This window comes from Macrobrachium rosenbergii, chromosome 2 (genome assembly GCF_040412425.1).
Source record: "Macrobrachium rosenbergii isolate ZJJX-2024 chromosome 2, ASM4041242v1, whole genome shotgun sequence".
Taxonomy (NCBI): domain Eukaryota; kingdom Metazoa; phylum Arthropoda; class Malacostraca; order Decapoda; family Palaemonidae; genus Macrobrachium; species Macrobrachium rosenbergii.
In genome coordinates this window covers 86,448,099-86,463,562 of record NC_089742.1, presented here as the reverse complement: position 1 = coordinate 86,463,562, position 15,464 = coordinate 86,448,099, and the positions used below count along the sequence as shown (strand labels likewise).

At 37.7% G+C, this 15,464-nt stretch overlaps 1 protein-coding gene across 2 annotated transcripts in view; it reads right to left on the bottom strand.

The window, feature by feature from the left end:
* Positions 1 to 12,349, bottom strand: part of LOC136848964 (uncharacterized) — a 66,360-nt gene extending 54,011 nt beyond the window's left edge. The window contains exon 1 of one of the 2 annotated variants that reach the window (XM_067121777.1): positions 12,291 to 12,349. The gene's annotated coding sequence lies outside the window, so the exon portion shown is untranslated. Of the gene's footprint in view, positions 1 to 11,333; positions 12,023 to 12,290 lie in introns of those variants that run through there. The other variant, XM_067121784.1, reaches the window with a different exon arrangement.
* Between the last annotated feature and the right edge of the window lie 3,115 nt (positions 12,350 to 15,464).

Genomic DNA, 15,464 nt, shown 5'->3' with positions numbered 1-15,464 from the left:
AAATCAGCGTTTCTGGAAGGATCCATCAGTGTTTTCAGATGGACCGATGAAGTAGAAGGTTTGAGGACGAACATTGAGAAAGAGTACAATCTGAAGCGTTAAGCCGCAATAGCAGAAGATGAAGAGAATGTTGGACAGTTGATGAGAAAGAGGTCTAGAAAACGAAGGCTCTTGATACCTAGAAAGGGCGAGAGTGAGAGAGTACCAGATCGAGATATATTGTATGACGCACTCTGTGGAAGCGGGTTCCGACGAGCTTCTGGTGAGGTTTCATTGTAAGAATGCGAAATAGTTGCTGATGTAGCTGAAGTTGTCTGCACAGGTTTTCCTTAAAGATTCAGCATGACCATGAATGTGGGAGTGACTAATTTGAGTGACCGTCCATGTTAAAAGAAATGGGTTAAAGTTATATATATATATATATATATATATATATATATATATATATATATATATATATATATATATATATATCTGTATAAGTACATACATACATATATACATACATACATACACACACACACACACATATATATATATATATATATATATATATATATATATATATATATATATATATATATATATATATATATATTTATTATGCATATACATATATTTATTACCCGGTGACTGTACAATTGCCTGCTGCATGTGTACGTGTATATACTCATACATTCGAGGTGCGTGCGCGTAAGCATAAGTAATTCAAAACATCGATCCCTGGAACACAATTCAGTTTTGAATCATTCCTCCCTTATTTTACAAGTGTAAGGGACTGATGTTACTATTTAACTGCCGAAGCAAAAACTGACATTAATACCACGATCATAGACACTGATGACTTATGATAAAATTTTTTTTTAGTTGCAGCGTTTTGATCTTATTCCTAGTTTTTCAGTAGTAATAATGGTAAACATGTACTCATTCCATGGAGCAGTAAGTTTGTCCTGGTGTCATCTTCTGCCGAGAGTTACGTTACACTGTGGTGACGAAAGAGCTCGTCATGACATCGCCTGACCTGGCTCGCCTGCAGCGAAATCAAATCTGATTTCTTGACCCGCAGCCTTCCAGCTGGGACCGCGTTCAGCGTCTTGATGCTGTGCTGTCAGTGCACATTGTTCCCTGTCTCCTTTAGGATTCATACAGCCTATGAGTGTTAAATGCCTCGCCATACGCGAACCTTAACGATAGCCTATATGCCTAGTTCACTCTATGTTCATCCTGTGGGCAATGGGGCACCACTAACAGTGTAACATGCGAAGTACACTGTAGGTGTCCTTCCAAAGGTTCTAAGAAGCTTCCCTTCTTAAGCCCGCAGATGCATGGCTGTCCGGCTTTTTACCTTTCGTTCGTTCCATTTGTCTCTTTCCACAGGGCTGTCCAACTTCTTTCACTTTTCATAGCTTCCATTTCCCTTTTTCATTCAAGGACAAAACCTTCCAGTAAGACTTATGAGAGCCTAGACATGTGACTGTGGTCTGGCTATAATAATAATAATAATAATAATAATAATAATAATAATAATAATAATAATAATAATAATAGATTTAGCTCCGGGTGACCTTATATATTATAAGAAAAGTTTTTCGCATTGCTTTCATGAGTGCGACTTTATTTATTGTGTCCCCAATTCTTACCCGTCTGCAAGTACAGAAAATTGACAAGAGCGTTCGAAGACCCCAGACCTAAGCCAAGGCTAAAGCCGCACTTTCCCGCCCAGGATTACCGCCTCTCCAAATCTTTCTTTTGTATTTCGCCCAAATGTATTCGCTTTGTGTCAGTCACCCGGCTCACCGTTAGTAAAATTCTCGCACAAATACACAGATAAAATTTTACATAGTCATGATAGAAAAGAAAAGAAAAGTAAAAATAAACAGACGAACAAAGGGAATAGAAAAATTAACTTTTTTGTAGGAGGTACTTGACTGAAAATTGTTGTGATATTTAAGCTAGAGAACAATTGATTTTAGAGCAGACCATTTTATATTCTGGAACCCATTCCTCACTTCAGTTCTAGTTTCATTGCTATTTTACATGCAAGGTAAAGAGAGAAGGAGAGTTGCATTTAGATCATGATTTCAAACACTACATAATGTTTTAAAATTATATGAAAAATTAAATGAAACAGGATACAAGTGGACTGTTACGAACATAGAAAGTTTTCTGTCAGATTTACACGAGGACTCAGAATCTGCAATCAGCAAAAAGTGGGCTACGCCTTTTCCCTCAAAATGAAGATATAGAAGAAGTAAGCGCTGTCCTTCGAAAGCAAAATATAAAAAAAGCACCTTTTCTTCAAAACAGAAAATATTAAAATCGAAACTTAGTACCAAAGTTAAAGGAAGCCGCCAATATGTACAATGTTCTTTTGCTGTCAACAAATGAAAATTTATTATGTGCTTGCCGTACGTGTTTACTTGGTACTGCAAGTAACACTTACGTTATGGCAACATCTAATGTACCCATCAAGTTTACGATTAATCAGATTATGCACAAATCTTTGTCCTTGATATAAATAAACCACCGAAGAGGCTTCCTAAATAAGACCAAAATTAATTTAGTTCGACTCAAGTCTAGGGGCCAACGTGACTTCTGATAATATGTCAAACTGGTGTTTAAAGTAAGAAGCTGAATGGGGACCTTTCATGATATAGCTCACAAAGAAATGATACTTCAATGTCGTTAAATTTTGCAAAGCTGGTGAGTTCTGATGCCACTTGGAACTCAGATTAGCATTCATATAGGAAAGAAATTAGAGTTAACCGAAGAAGTTGTGACCATTGATAACAACGGGAATCGTATAAGGTAAAAAAAATGTCTGAAAAGGTCTGTACAGAGTGAAACAACAACAACAACAACAATAACAACATCAGTAATAATAATAATAATAATAATAATAATAATAATAATAATAATAATAATAATAATAATAATAATAAAGCAACAAATAAAATCCAGAGGAACAATTTCTGTGCCATGGCTTATGTTTCTGGAGGCCAAAATATGAAAACTGAGTGATATCAGCGCAAAGCTACAAGGCGGCCAATCATGAAGGGTCTGGGTGTTCTGTGCCTTCTCACCTAGCAAATAAGTACTGCCACAGTTTCTTTTGCAGCCATCATGTACCTCTGAGTGTAGCTTAATAGTGTATAAAGACACTTGAACTGATGGCAAGTGACATGATATATACCAAATGACTGGCAATTCAAGTTTGTGCAGGAGACACTTCCTCCTTTACTGACTTCGACAGTTTACGAGCAACTGGAAAATACTGCTCTGATCAAAGTTCATGACTGGACATTAGGAGCTTACGAGTGACATACGGCTTTAATGCATTGACTAGCGATACTTCCATTAAACTAAAAGTAATGGAATCAGTAATTCCTCCTTGGTCTCATTTCACATTAATGCATCTACAACCCTCTTGAATGAAGTTGCACCTCGGAAACTTTACTTTAAGTTCTCTTTTATTTTTTTCCTATTTCTCTTTCCTTTCGCTTTCTCTTAAATTATATCCTGATTTAACCACCTTAAATTTTTTTCGAATTCTTCTAACAAATAGAAATTTCCCCAATAGTTGCATTGAAAGGAATTTGCTCGTAAAATTTCCTGTAGTCACTTGATGTTGTCAAGATCAGAATTTTTATACTAAGTTAGAAAGGGCGCTTACTCAAGTGTTATTCAGTCAAGGAAAAAACAAATACGGGTTTATGTGTAAACAGAGCTCCGGTAAAACCAAAATTACCAGAGTTTTGTATGAGGTTATTTACACTTCAAAACTTTGCATGAATGAGCCATTTTTCCATGTGAAATCTTTTATGCAATTATATGGGGTCGTCATCCTCACTAGAGTAAACTAACTGCTGCATTTTACGCTTTGAAATGAATGAAAGAGAAGTCCTTTTTATGCTTTTTAGTTGTGTTCCTGGTTCTATCTACAAGAGGTGAGGGTTCGGTGCTTGCAGCTATTACTTAATTCCATTTTCATTATCGCTATTTGTTAAATAGAAAACGAAATCTGCAAGCACCGAATCCTCACCTCTTGTACACAGAACCAGGAACAAAACTAAAAAGCATAAAAAGGACTTCTCTTTCATTCATTTCAAAGAGTAAAATGCAGCAGTTGGTTTACTCTAGTGAAGATGATGACCCCATGTAATGGCATAAAAGATTTCATATGGCAAAATGGCTCATTTTGCTAATAAACAAAGGCAGCCAATTCTTACCTGATGTTGGCAGTCACATGAACTGAGTCAAGTTGCAGAGCATAGATAACGTTACTCACTTTAGCACTGATGCAAAATTAAGTAGTTGCATTGATGACGTTGCAGATATTTCATGTCAGTACTTGACAATGTAATTACTTTAGACGTTAAGCTGACACTATCACAACATTTAATAACATTTTAGTTTTAGTGCTGCCAAAAAGATCTTAAGGCTTCGCAATCTATAGAAATGAGGGGACTACTGTAACGCCTTCATACAACTAATAGCCCTAAAGTGGGATAGCAGTACAATCCCTGTTGTCTTGCTAATAATAATAATAACAATAATAATAATAATAATAATAATAATAATAATAATAATAATAATAATAATAATAATAATAATATCCGAGATGCTGTCCAGTGATTGAAGCTTAAACTCAGTCTTGGAAACAGATATGATGAAAATGAGCATAAAACAATAAATAGTAAGTTTATCTTAAATAGAACGAATAACAAGGGAGAATTGCTACAAATTAAGGAAAAAACTAACAAAAAAAGACAATTTAAAATAACTGTAGTGATATCAAGAACTAAAGGGGATTCATAGTAATGATACGATTTGAAGGTTTGGTAAATAAGACCAAAAGTTTGGATAGTTTTCAAACTTTTTTTAACAGCCTTGAACAACAATTGAGTCCCTTTAGTTTCTGGTGATATATATATATATATATATATATATATATATATATATATATATATATATATATATATTGTCAAAGATTTACATTCCTCCCTCCTAGTTAGTCGCCATCTAGTTAATTTCTAGTGAAAATCCATCATCTCAGTCAACTTATAATCAAGCCAATATGGCGGAACCAAGATGTTTTCCACTTATATTGAACCCAGGATGCATTCCATTGTAGCTTTCAGGAAATGCCTGGGCCTACTACACAATAGATCCCCCTCCTTCAACCCCCCTGCTACCAGCACACACCTAGATTTTCCCCCTTTTGGGGTAGTGTTTTTCGAATTCCAGCTTAGAGAGATCATAGATGTTAGGGGCACAAGCCGCCAAAGGGAGGCTAGAATCTTAAGCTTTAACCTTCTAATCCATAAGACCATTTTCCCTTGAATTCCTGACCGGTGGCACACTATTCTTTCAGAGACACCTGGATGCCCAAACACCACAGCCATGCCGTTTTGAAACAAGAAGGCAGAGATGTGTAAAGTCCCCTCTCAATGGGCTCTCTATGGTAGACATCCTGTTTTCCATGGTGCCTTCACATGCGACCTAAGATCGAACGGTTGCAACATTATTATCATTATTGGGAATTGCTTATTTATTATCTATCCATTTGTCCTTGTACCATGTATGTGTGACAGAGTATTTTTATGTCCAACCAGTTATTGTTAATCATGATGTTTTCTGTATGTACCTGTCCTGTTTTGCAGAAAAATAGTTTTACCTCAGGTCACATGTAAAAATTTTTGTACTTATGATCTCTGCGTATACGCAGATGTCTGCATGCCGCTTTATAAGTGGGTCGCTTCAATAATAAACTAGCAGTACTTGTCTTCCTGCTCTTTCTTTAGCACCTCTCACAGTGGTGACCCCCAGAGTGGTTCCCAGAGCCATTAACAGACCCAAACGGCGACTTAGTCTTGGCCTGATGAACCAACCCACGCCCCTAACGGACTAACTAGGGCGCTCTAACAAAGCGTTCGGGCGTTACTGACCCTCGTCGGCAAATCACCAGCGTCATTAACGGACCCACACGGCACGCTCCCAAGCGTGTATTGACACAAGTGTTCCCTCACACTCCAAGTGAGAGTGCGGAATGAGCATGAATCCAGACATTCCCAACCACATACAAATTACCGCGAACTTCTCGGAGGCAGATGTCTCCCTCGCACAACCCCCTCTCGCTCCCTCCATGAGAGGGCTGCCCATGCCCTCGACCTCGCCATCAACCCCCGGCAGGACACAAACCTCTTGGAAAAGTGGTATGCCCTCCAGGACCTCCTCCTCCTCCCCAAGACTGACAGCAGCGGCAGGCACAAAGAGATTAACCTGTCGAGGGAGATCCTCCTGCGGCAGCTGCTCCCAGAGATCCGTGGGCAGATCACGGAGCCATACACCCTGCTGGTCGAGGACCTGATAAGGGTGGCACAGCAGCTGGCGGACTCCACAAGGGCGGCGAAGCGGGCGTCCACTCCCGCACACCCCATCAACTGCCTCCAGCCGAAGGACCCCACCACAGAGTGCACCCCACAACCAAAAGAAGGAAAGGCTGGGCTTTGCTACTACCACCAGAGGTTTGGTAAAGCTGCCTGGAATTGCGAAGCCCTCTGTCTTTTCACTCGTCCAAAAAATGGGGGGGGGGTGGGACGGCCATCCGGCCGCCATGGCAGCAGCATCCAAAACACCCAGGAGCCCCGCACCAGTAGGCTTCTATGTCCACAACACTATCTCTGGCAGGATGATACTGATCGGCACTGGGGCCATGATGTCAGTGTTCCCGCCTTCCAGAGAGGACTGCAGGTGCCCGCCGGACCCGGTTGCCTTCCTGACGGCCGCCAACGGGTCCCCCATCCTCTCCTAGGGCACCAGGCTCCTGTTGGTCTCCATCCTGGGCCGGAGATACAAGTGGAACTTCATCGTCGCGGACGTTAGGACACCCGCTCCGGGGTGTGGACTTCCTCGCCCAGTTCAAGTTGGCTGGAAGTTCGTCCAACTATGCAGAAATCTTTGTTTTCAATGGGAGTTTTACAAAATTTCGCACGACTTCTGATGTTGGAGTGTTCAGGGTTGGAGATTTTTACACCTGTACGAAAACTTACCCCGCTATGTGAATCTATGCAAACACTCCAACATCAGAAGTCATGCGAAATTTTGTAAAACTCCCATTGAAAACAAAGATTTCTGCATAATTGGACGAACTTCTAGCCAACTGGAACTACCAATATTCGAGTCTCTGATGATAAAACAGCTTGTTCAGAAATTGAGCACTCAGACTTTGGCTGTTCCTTTATACCTGTGGTAATAATAATGTTTTTGTTGTTTTGTCTCTCCTTCGAAGACCTCATTTTCTGTATTTGTGTCATACTGACAGGTTGGCTCCATACCCTTAGTCACTTTTATTTACTTATTTATTTGTTTTCTTAATGTGATTTTAAATTTTAGTGTTTTAAAACATAAATATTTTAAATATAATTTTTTTACTTGTCTTTTATATGCTCTATTTGTTTTAATTAATTTCTCAGTGTTTTGCCTGTTCCTCGGTGTCCTTTGTGTAAAAATTTCCCTTTTAAGTCGATTGTCGTTTTTATGTTCTGACTTTGCCTTTGTATATTTTTTCTGTAATTCTTATTGTCAGTGCTTTTTGTTTTTAATTCTAGAACCCCTGATGATGTAATCATGGATTTTGAAACGTTGGGAGTAAACATGTAATCAAATGACTATTCAAGCGTATTCCTGTCCGCCTTCCCGTTTGGTATGTATATATACGTATATATATATATATATATATATATATATATATATATATATATATATATATATATATATATATATATATATATATGTGTGTGTGTGTGTGTGTGTGTGTTTGTGTATATCCTAGAGAGCTCAAATGAGAGAATGAAGAGGATGACGCATAGATCAAATATATTCCATCTTTGCTGGCAAAAGTTTCGGGTCCCATCCCATTTCTGAATGTTCTCCTGCAATAATAAAATAGGTGAGCACAGGCATAGTTAGGAAGCTCGCAAAACGATTCTCATACAAACATAAACTCTCAAAGAAAACATTTAGAAAGAGCTAATCCCTAATGCCATCCAAGACAAAAATGCTTAAGAAGCAAATTGCGTGACCACTAAAGGAAACAAGTAAAAAATGCGCCGAAGTTTCTTTAGGGCAATCGCGTTTTTTGTACAGCGTATAATGCTGTATGAAACTCCCGGCCACGGCCCATGAAACTCTCACCAGCAGACCATGAAACTTTCAGCCACGGCCCGGTGGTGGCCTGTGTTGATGTCACCTATAGCTGTGCCAGACGCACGATCATGGCTAACTTTAACGTTAAATAAAATAAAAACTACTGAGGGTAGAGGGCTGCAATTTGGTATGGATGATGACTGGAGGGCGGATGATCAACATACCAATTTGCAGCCCTCTACCCTCAGTGGTTTTTAAGATCTGAAGGCGGACAGAAAAAGTGCGGACGGACAGGCAAAGAGCCATCTCAACGGTTTTCTTTTACAGAAAACTAAAACAGTTGAAACGAAGACCTAAAAGTAACCGGTTTAAGCGTAAGAGAAAAGTTATTAGGCGCAGTGGAGGGGCACAAGAGATGATTGGTTATCGAGTCTTGGTATTCGCTTGTGTAATTAGAAACGACTCGGAAACTATCAGAGTGAAACTCTTGACGGCTTCAAAAATAATTTCATAAGCCATTTTCATTCAGAGTACTCGTACATCCATCCCGTCCTCTGACAAGCTTCCTGATGGGAATCGATGTGAACGTTCTTTAATCTTTTAATGGAACCTTCGTAATTTCGCGATTACATCTCAGACAAGTAAACATATACTGTAGACGCTTGAAGGCTGTTTCACGTCACTATCCTATTTTCTGACTATTTCTTAATTACACTTCGTTGTCTTTCGTCTAGTTTTATCGACATTCGCACTTCAGTATCTATACTTTTCCTTAGTTAATGGATAAAATACGACTGTTCTGAACGACGGCATTCGATGTTGGATTAATTTTTTCTTTTACTGAAATTGAAATATAAAATGAGAGCGTTCTAAACTCTGAAAGCTGGTGAAATTTATGAACTTTTATTACCATTTCATCAGGCATTTTCATGTTATTGATTTTGCTTAGATTTATAGTGAATTGTCTAAGAAACTAAACGTTACGATCCATTCCATGCTAGAAAGTTTTAACAATGCCAGGAATTTAGTTTCGATACTACATCAGGAGCACTTTTATTTCTTATACGTTGTGCTAAAAAAAAGATAACGGTAGGCTATATGTAATATTCTTGGTCACAGAAACAATTCAACATTAAGAAACAGATAAATTAATTACATTACCATATTCTCAAATATTAATATTTCTAAACCACAAATAAAAATTGGTGCTACTTTGGCTTGTTATCTACGCGTCACCTCCGAGGCGCTAGTACTAAGTATGGCGGAAGCTCAATGGGACGGACGCCGTGTTTGGTACTAGCCCCTCTGTAGTCAAAGTATTATATATACACATTTCTATATTGTGTGGTCGAAAAATCGTATTAATAAAAGATATCTTTGATTCCCGAGGGGCTAGTACTAAACACAACGTTCCATTGAGCTTCCTTCATGTTTAGTACTAGCACCTCGGAGGTGACGGTAGATAACAAGCCAAAGTAGCACCGAAAAATTTCACTCTCAGACTCTCAATCACTAAAAGAGAATTCGACCGTCCTAACAGCTCCTAAAACAAATTGAAATTTTGAAATATAAAATGATCTTATACGATCAGTGCGCAGTAAACGATATAAACTGTATCTACTGTATATTGAGCGAGAGAATTAAGCAATAACATGGAAGAGGTTTTGACACTGGAATTTTCAGAAAGGCGCCACAGAGAAGTTTTAAGTTCAGATGACTGAAGACTTGATGTATATGTAAACGAAATAACTATTTGCTCGTTCATGAGAGAGAGAGAGAGAGAGAGAGAGAGAGAGAGAGAGAGAGAGAGAGAGAGAGAGAGAGAGAGAGAGAGAGAGAGAATGGAAACGAGTGAAACATTCGTTCATGTGTTCTTGGAACAAATTAAGCTAAAAAAAAAATAGTCTGACACTCACAATGCCATGAGCCTTTCAGATTCTTTGCCAGGATGTAAAATATATATTCATAATACACATACGCGCACTTACTCATATCCACACCCAAATCAAAACACATAGCCTATACTCACACATAAATGTGTTGATACATACATGCATACGTACACACACATATACATATATATATATATATATATATATATATATATATATATATATATATATATATATATGAATGTAGGAAGACTAAATTTTGCAACAACTGCTTATTGAATTTCATAATATCCAGCGATAACTGTCTTGATATTTACGGAATAATGTAGCCCAGCTACGTGAACCAGTTTCATTCAGTCAAAAAGGAAAGTCTAGGAATGAGGCTTATCTTAGTCAAGAACGCAGTGAAGCCTATAGTTACTATAAGTCAAAGAACATCTCTTCCATTCGGCTAATCGGGTTTTCGTACAGTAAGTTCCAAAAGTGAAGCTACAAATTTCAGAAGATTTCGTTCGAAATTCACTAATTGGCAACTACAACACATAGCTGAAAAACTTATTTTTATTTTACATTGAAAGCTCCATCAAACAAAATAAAGCTAACATATGATGCACAAATATAAAATCTATGATATTTATAACAATCATAAGAAAAAATTACGGTAATAGTAATTATTTTAAAGTACAGTAATTACTTCAGACTAAAGAAACGAAGTAATTTGAAATTTTCGTTCAACACAGGATAACCAACATTACCGTTGTATATTTCTAGCAATGTGGAAACAAATATTGAATATCATAGTGTATTATCAATTATTTTAGCGAAGATGCATAAAACCATGCAAGTATCAATAGAATATAATGGGAAAATCTCTGTAACATTAAACATAATCAATCCTGAATGCACCTAGATTCAACAGAGAAGTTGGGTGTGGTTGGTAGCTCTGATTTTAGCTTTTAGGACCATTCGGACTCTACTTCAGCTTTGGCTTCAGTTTCGACCCATGACACAAACGTAACATTATCTACCCAAACCATGAATCACCAGCCGTGTCCTATTAGGGTTGGGGGGACTTTTGACCCAATACCCTCATCGCCAGCCAGTAATAGTGAATAAACAGGTAAATCAGTTCCCTCCTTCATTATGTTTGCAATAACTGATAGAAAGTAACCACTATTGAAAGGGTAAACTTGATTGCAAACAAGTTTTCCGTTTACAGAACCGTTACAGAGGGCTTCTCCAAATAATAAAGTGTTCCCAAATCATTCAAGTCTAAGATCCACCAAGGCTCACCGAAAACAACTGAAAATTCATCTATCTGACTTCCTCAGCCTTGGCTTAGGCCTAGACTTCCTCACTTCCCCAGACTTGACTTTGGCGTAGACTTCCTCACTTCCCCTGACTTGACTTAAGCCTAGACTTCCTTACTTCCCCTGGCTTGGCTTAGGTCTAGACTTCCTCACTTTCCCTGCCTTGGCTTAGGCCTAGACTTCGTCATTTCCCCTGACTTGGCTTAAGCCCAGACTTCCTCACTTTTCTGACTTGACTTAGGTCTAGACTTCCTCACTTCCCCTGACTTAACTTAGGCCTAGACTTCCTCATTTCCCCTGACTTGATAATGAAACCTAATTAATGGAAAATCGTGTTTACAACCATCTAGATATCCAAACAACTCAATTTATTAAATAACAAGCTGGAAAATATATTTCCTTGATTTTTTAAATAGGCCTAACCATATAGCCATGCTAAACGTACGTATAACTTGGATTTCTTTTTTTTTTTTTTTTTTACACCAACTTGTGTCTTATTTATATTTCATTGAATCAGATGCTAAACTTCTTTGTGCTTTATCAAAAGAAACCATAATAACTTTCGATATGACGCTATGAAAGGAGAAAGGTAATTTACAAATCACATTAGGCCGATGTTTATGCACTCGGTTCCTGCTGCCAGTCAATGGTGAACACTTGATATCACACACTGAGAGCCACAGATGTTTCTACGGGGAAATTCATTTTTTTTGTGGTGGGGGGGAATTCTTTTTTTTTTCTTTTAATAAAAAATTATTGAACTAACATTGACCATTCACTGGGGATATACCTTCTGTGGTTCTACAGTTAATCACTGATACTTATTATCAGATCAAGAGGATGACAATAATTGGAATAAAATATACTAACTGGCAAACCCACGAGTTTCTAAAGAAGTACGATCAATTTTGAAATTTGTAGCTTCACTTTTGGAACTTACTGTACAATGGGGCAGAGTGGGACATGGGGTACACCAGGATACTAGCTTTTTAAGTGACTAATTGGTAACTTTTTCGACTGAGCTCCTAGTGGCAGAGAGAGTAACTAAAAATGTAAACATTGAGCCATTTTTATTTTGGGGATCAACAAATTGAAACTTTTTTTCAAGCATTTGTTAATTTTTGGTGAGTAAAGTAAATTTTTTTCTTTTCACTTGTTTTACATTCAAGTGTTTAGTGTTTGTACTAGTAATCCCAACATACAGTGATCGGATATAGGAAGGGATGCAGATATGACAACTGGATAAATATTTGCCATGTGCTTATTGGTAAGGGCCTGTATTCATTTTATTGTCAAATTATTATAATGGGGCACAGTGGGACAAGAATCTTCGGGGCAGAGTGGAACAGTGTCCCACTGTGCCCCATGCTTTTGAATCAATACATTTACACTGTTTGTGTTAAAATCTTCAAACAATACTTGTTATCAACAATGACACGTATAATATTCTATAATGCATTGCTATTTGAACCTAAATGTAAGCTTTACACATCCAAATTCTTGTTTACAGGACTATGAAATGCCAAGAAATAGGAAAAGAAAAACAGACATTGGAACTTTTACTGAAAATTCTATGAAAGAAGCTGTTAAATTAGTATTAGATGGAACCCGCCTAAGAAAGGCAGCAGAAATAAAAGGAGTTGCACGAAACATTCTTCACAGGTATGTTCGAGAGTCATAATGTGAATTCTGTGCATTTATTTACAGAAAATGTAATGACAATAATACAGCAAACATTGCCGAAACTGCAAACTTCTCATATCGCTAACTGACAACTGTCAACGGCTGAGAGGACCAACACAGTGTCGTGCAGATCATCATCACCGTCTCTTGGCAAACTGCATCAAGAACAGATGCAACATAATAAGACATATTCTTCATTTTCTCTTCATAAATCACACGCATCTAAAATCTGAAAGCACCAGAGTATTCAGGGTGAATTCATTGTATGAAAACACAAGTTTTATTTTGTCTTGATCGCATGAATGATGCAAATTCCGATGATAAGTAAAAACGGGTATAAAGAATTAAATGCTTCTCTCTTCACATTTACTCGTTGTAATTCCTTTGTGTTTTCTCTTATTAATTTCAGGAAATCATATTTAGTGGTACAATTAACACCGAATCCTATGGTATGACCAAAACTTTCCTATCTTGTGCAAAACGTGAGATAAATGAAGAAATATATAAACATATTGATTGTTTTCTGAGCTACATACGTAAAGATGAGAGTGAGCGAGTCGCCTGCCTCCCGTTACCAGCCAATCAGAGGCCGCCAAACAAACGTCTCGTAGGTCCAAAAATCTATCTTAAGTGAATCGGCTATAGTTCAGGAGCTTTAGGTCAAAATATGGGTAATGAAGAAAAAAATATATATAGAGCAGATATCTGCTCTATCAGTTTTTGAAGAGATGAAGAATAACACACTAAAAGTCACTAAGAATCTCCCTTGAGCATTTTGAGAAATTTTCTGATATCCTCCATATTATTTTGCTCATTTTCTAAACTGGAACCGAGGGGTAAGACTAGTCTTGTAAGATAGAGCTTGACTCTATGAAAAATGATTCCCTCAAAAGTCTATTTCGATTTGCACAGGCTCTCATAATTACTAATAGGCCTCTTGATACTAATGGCTTTCTCACTACCATTAGTACTAATATTACGGATGTTGAGGGATAAGAGAAAATCTTAAATTTTCCAAACTGCTCCAGGGGGATTCTTGGTGACTTTTACTGTGATATTCTACATCTCTTCAGGAATTGATAGAGCAAATTTCAGCTCCATAATTTTTTTTTAATCTAATTCTCCTGAACTAAACAGTTAAAATAACTGAAAATATATAGGTCTAGGTTTCTTTCCAGATATGTCCAGAAAGCCAAAAATGCCAAAGAAGGAGAGATTATTCGAATGCGACCGAATTATGAATGCAGGTCTGTGTTCACATCTGATGAAGAGGTGACTAAAAGATTACTCAATTACATCCTCTAAGATGAATTATGGCCTGTCAACAAAATCTACTCGCCAATTAGCTTACGCAATGGCAGTTATAAATGGCAAAACTTTTCCACAATCATGGCATATACTCAAAATGGCTGGGAAAGACTGGCGCTATAGATTTATGAAAAGACACCCTGATCTTAGTATTAGAAAGCCAGAAGCCTGTAGCCTTTCAAGATCAACTTCTTTCAACAAACATAATATTGATAACTTTTTTGCGAAGCTTAGAGAAGTATATTATAGATATGAATGTTTTGCAGATGGTTCTAGAGTTTACAATCTGGACGAAACTACTACATCTACAGTCCAGAAACCACAAAAGGTCATCGCACAGAAAGGTTTCAAGCAAGTTAATCAAACAACAAGCAGTGAAAAGGGTGCACATGTTACAACAAGTTGCATTATTAATGCATTAGGTACTAGCATTCCTCCTGCCATGGTGTTTCTTCGCACACACTTTAAATCCCATATGATCAATGAAGCTCCCCCTGGCACTCTTGGCCTAGCAAACCCAACAGGTTGGATGACAAATGAGCTCTTTGTACACGTAATGCAACATTTTATAAAACACACCTGTTCATAAAATGAAAACCCAACTTTTTTGATATATGATAATCACGATCCACATCTATCCATGCATGCAAGTGCTAGACTTAGCTAAAGAGTATGGGATTTCACTTCTCACTCTTCATCCACATTGTAGTCATAAACTGCAACCTCTTGATGTGGGAGTTTACTCATCATTTAAAGCTCATCACTACTCTGCCATGGACTCGCCTTTTACAAAAGCCTGGTGTCCCAGTAACAATTTATGATGTTGCTGCAATAGTCAACATTGCTCACCAACGATCCATGACTCCCTCAAACATTTTATCAGGATTCAGGAAAAGTGGAATATTTCCATTTGATGCTAATATATTTACTGAACATGATTTTGCTCCTAGCTCTGTCACAGACAGGCCTGCCAAAGGGAATGAGGTAACTGATACAACACTTGAATTAGACGAAAGAGCTGGCCCATCTGAAGAATCGGTACCTCCACAAGCATTCTTAAGCCCTCAGTTATTCCGAGGACATCCAAAGGCTGATCCACGAAAAGAATCAAAACGAGGACGTA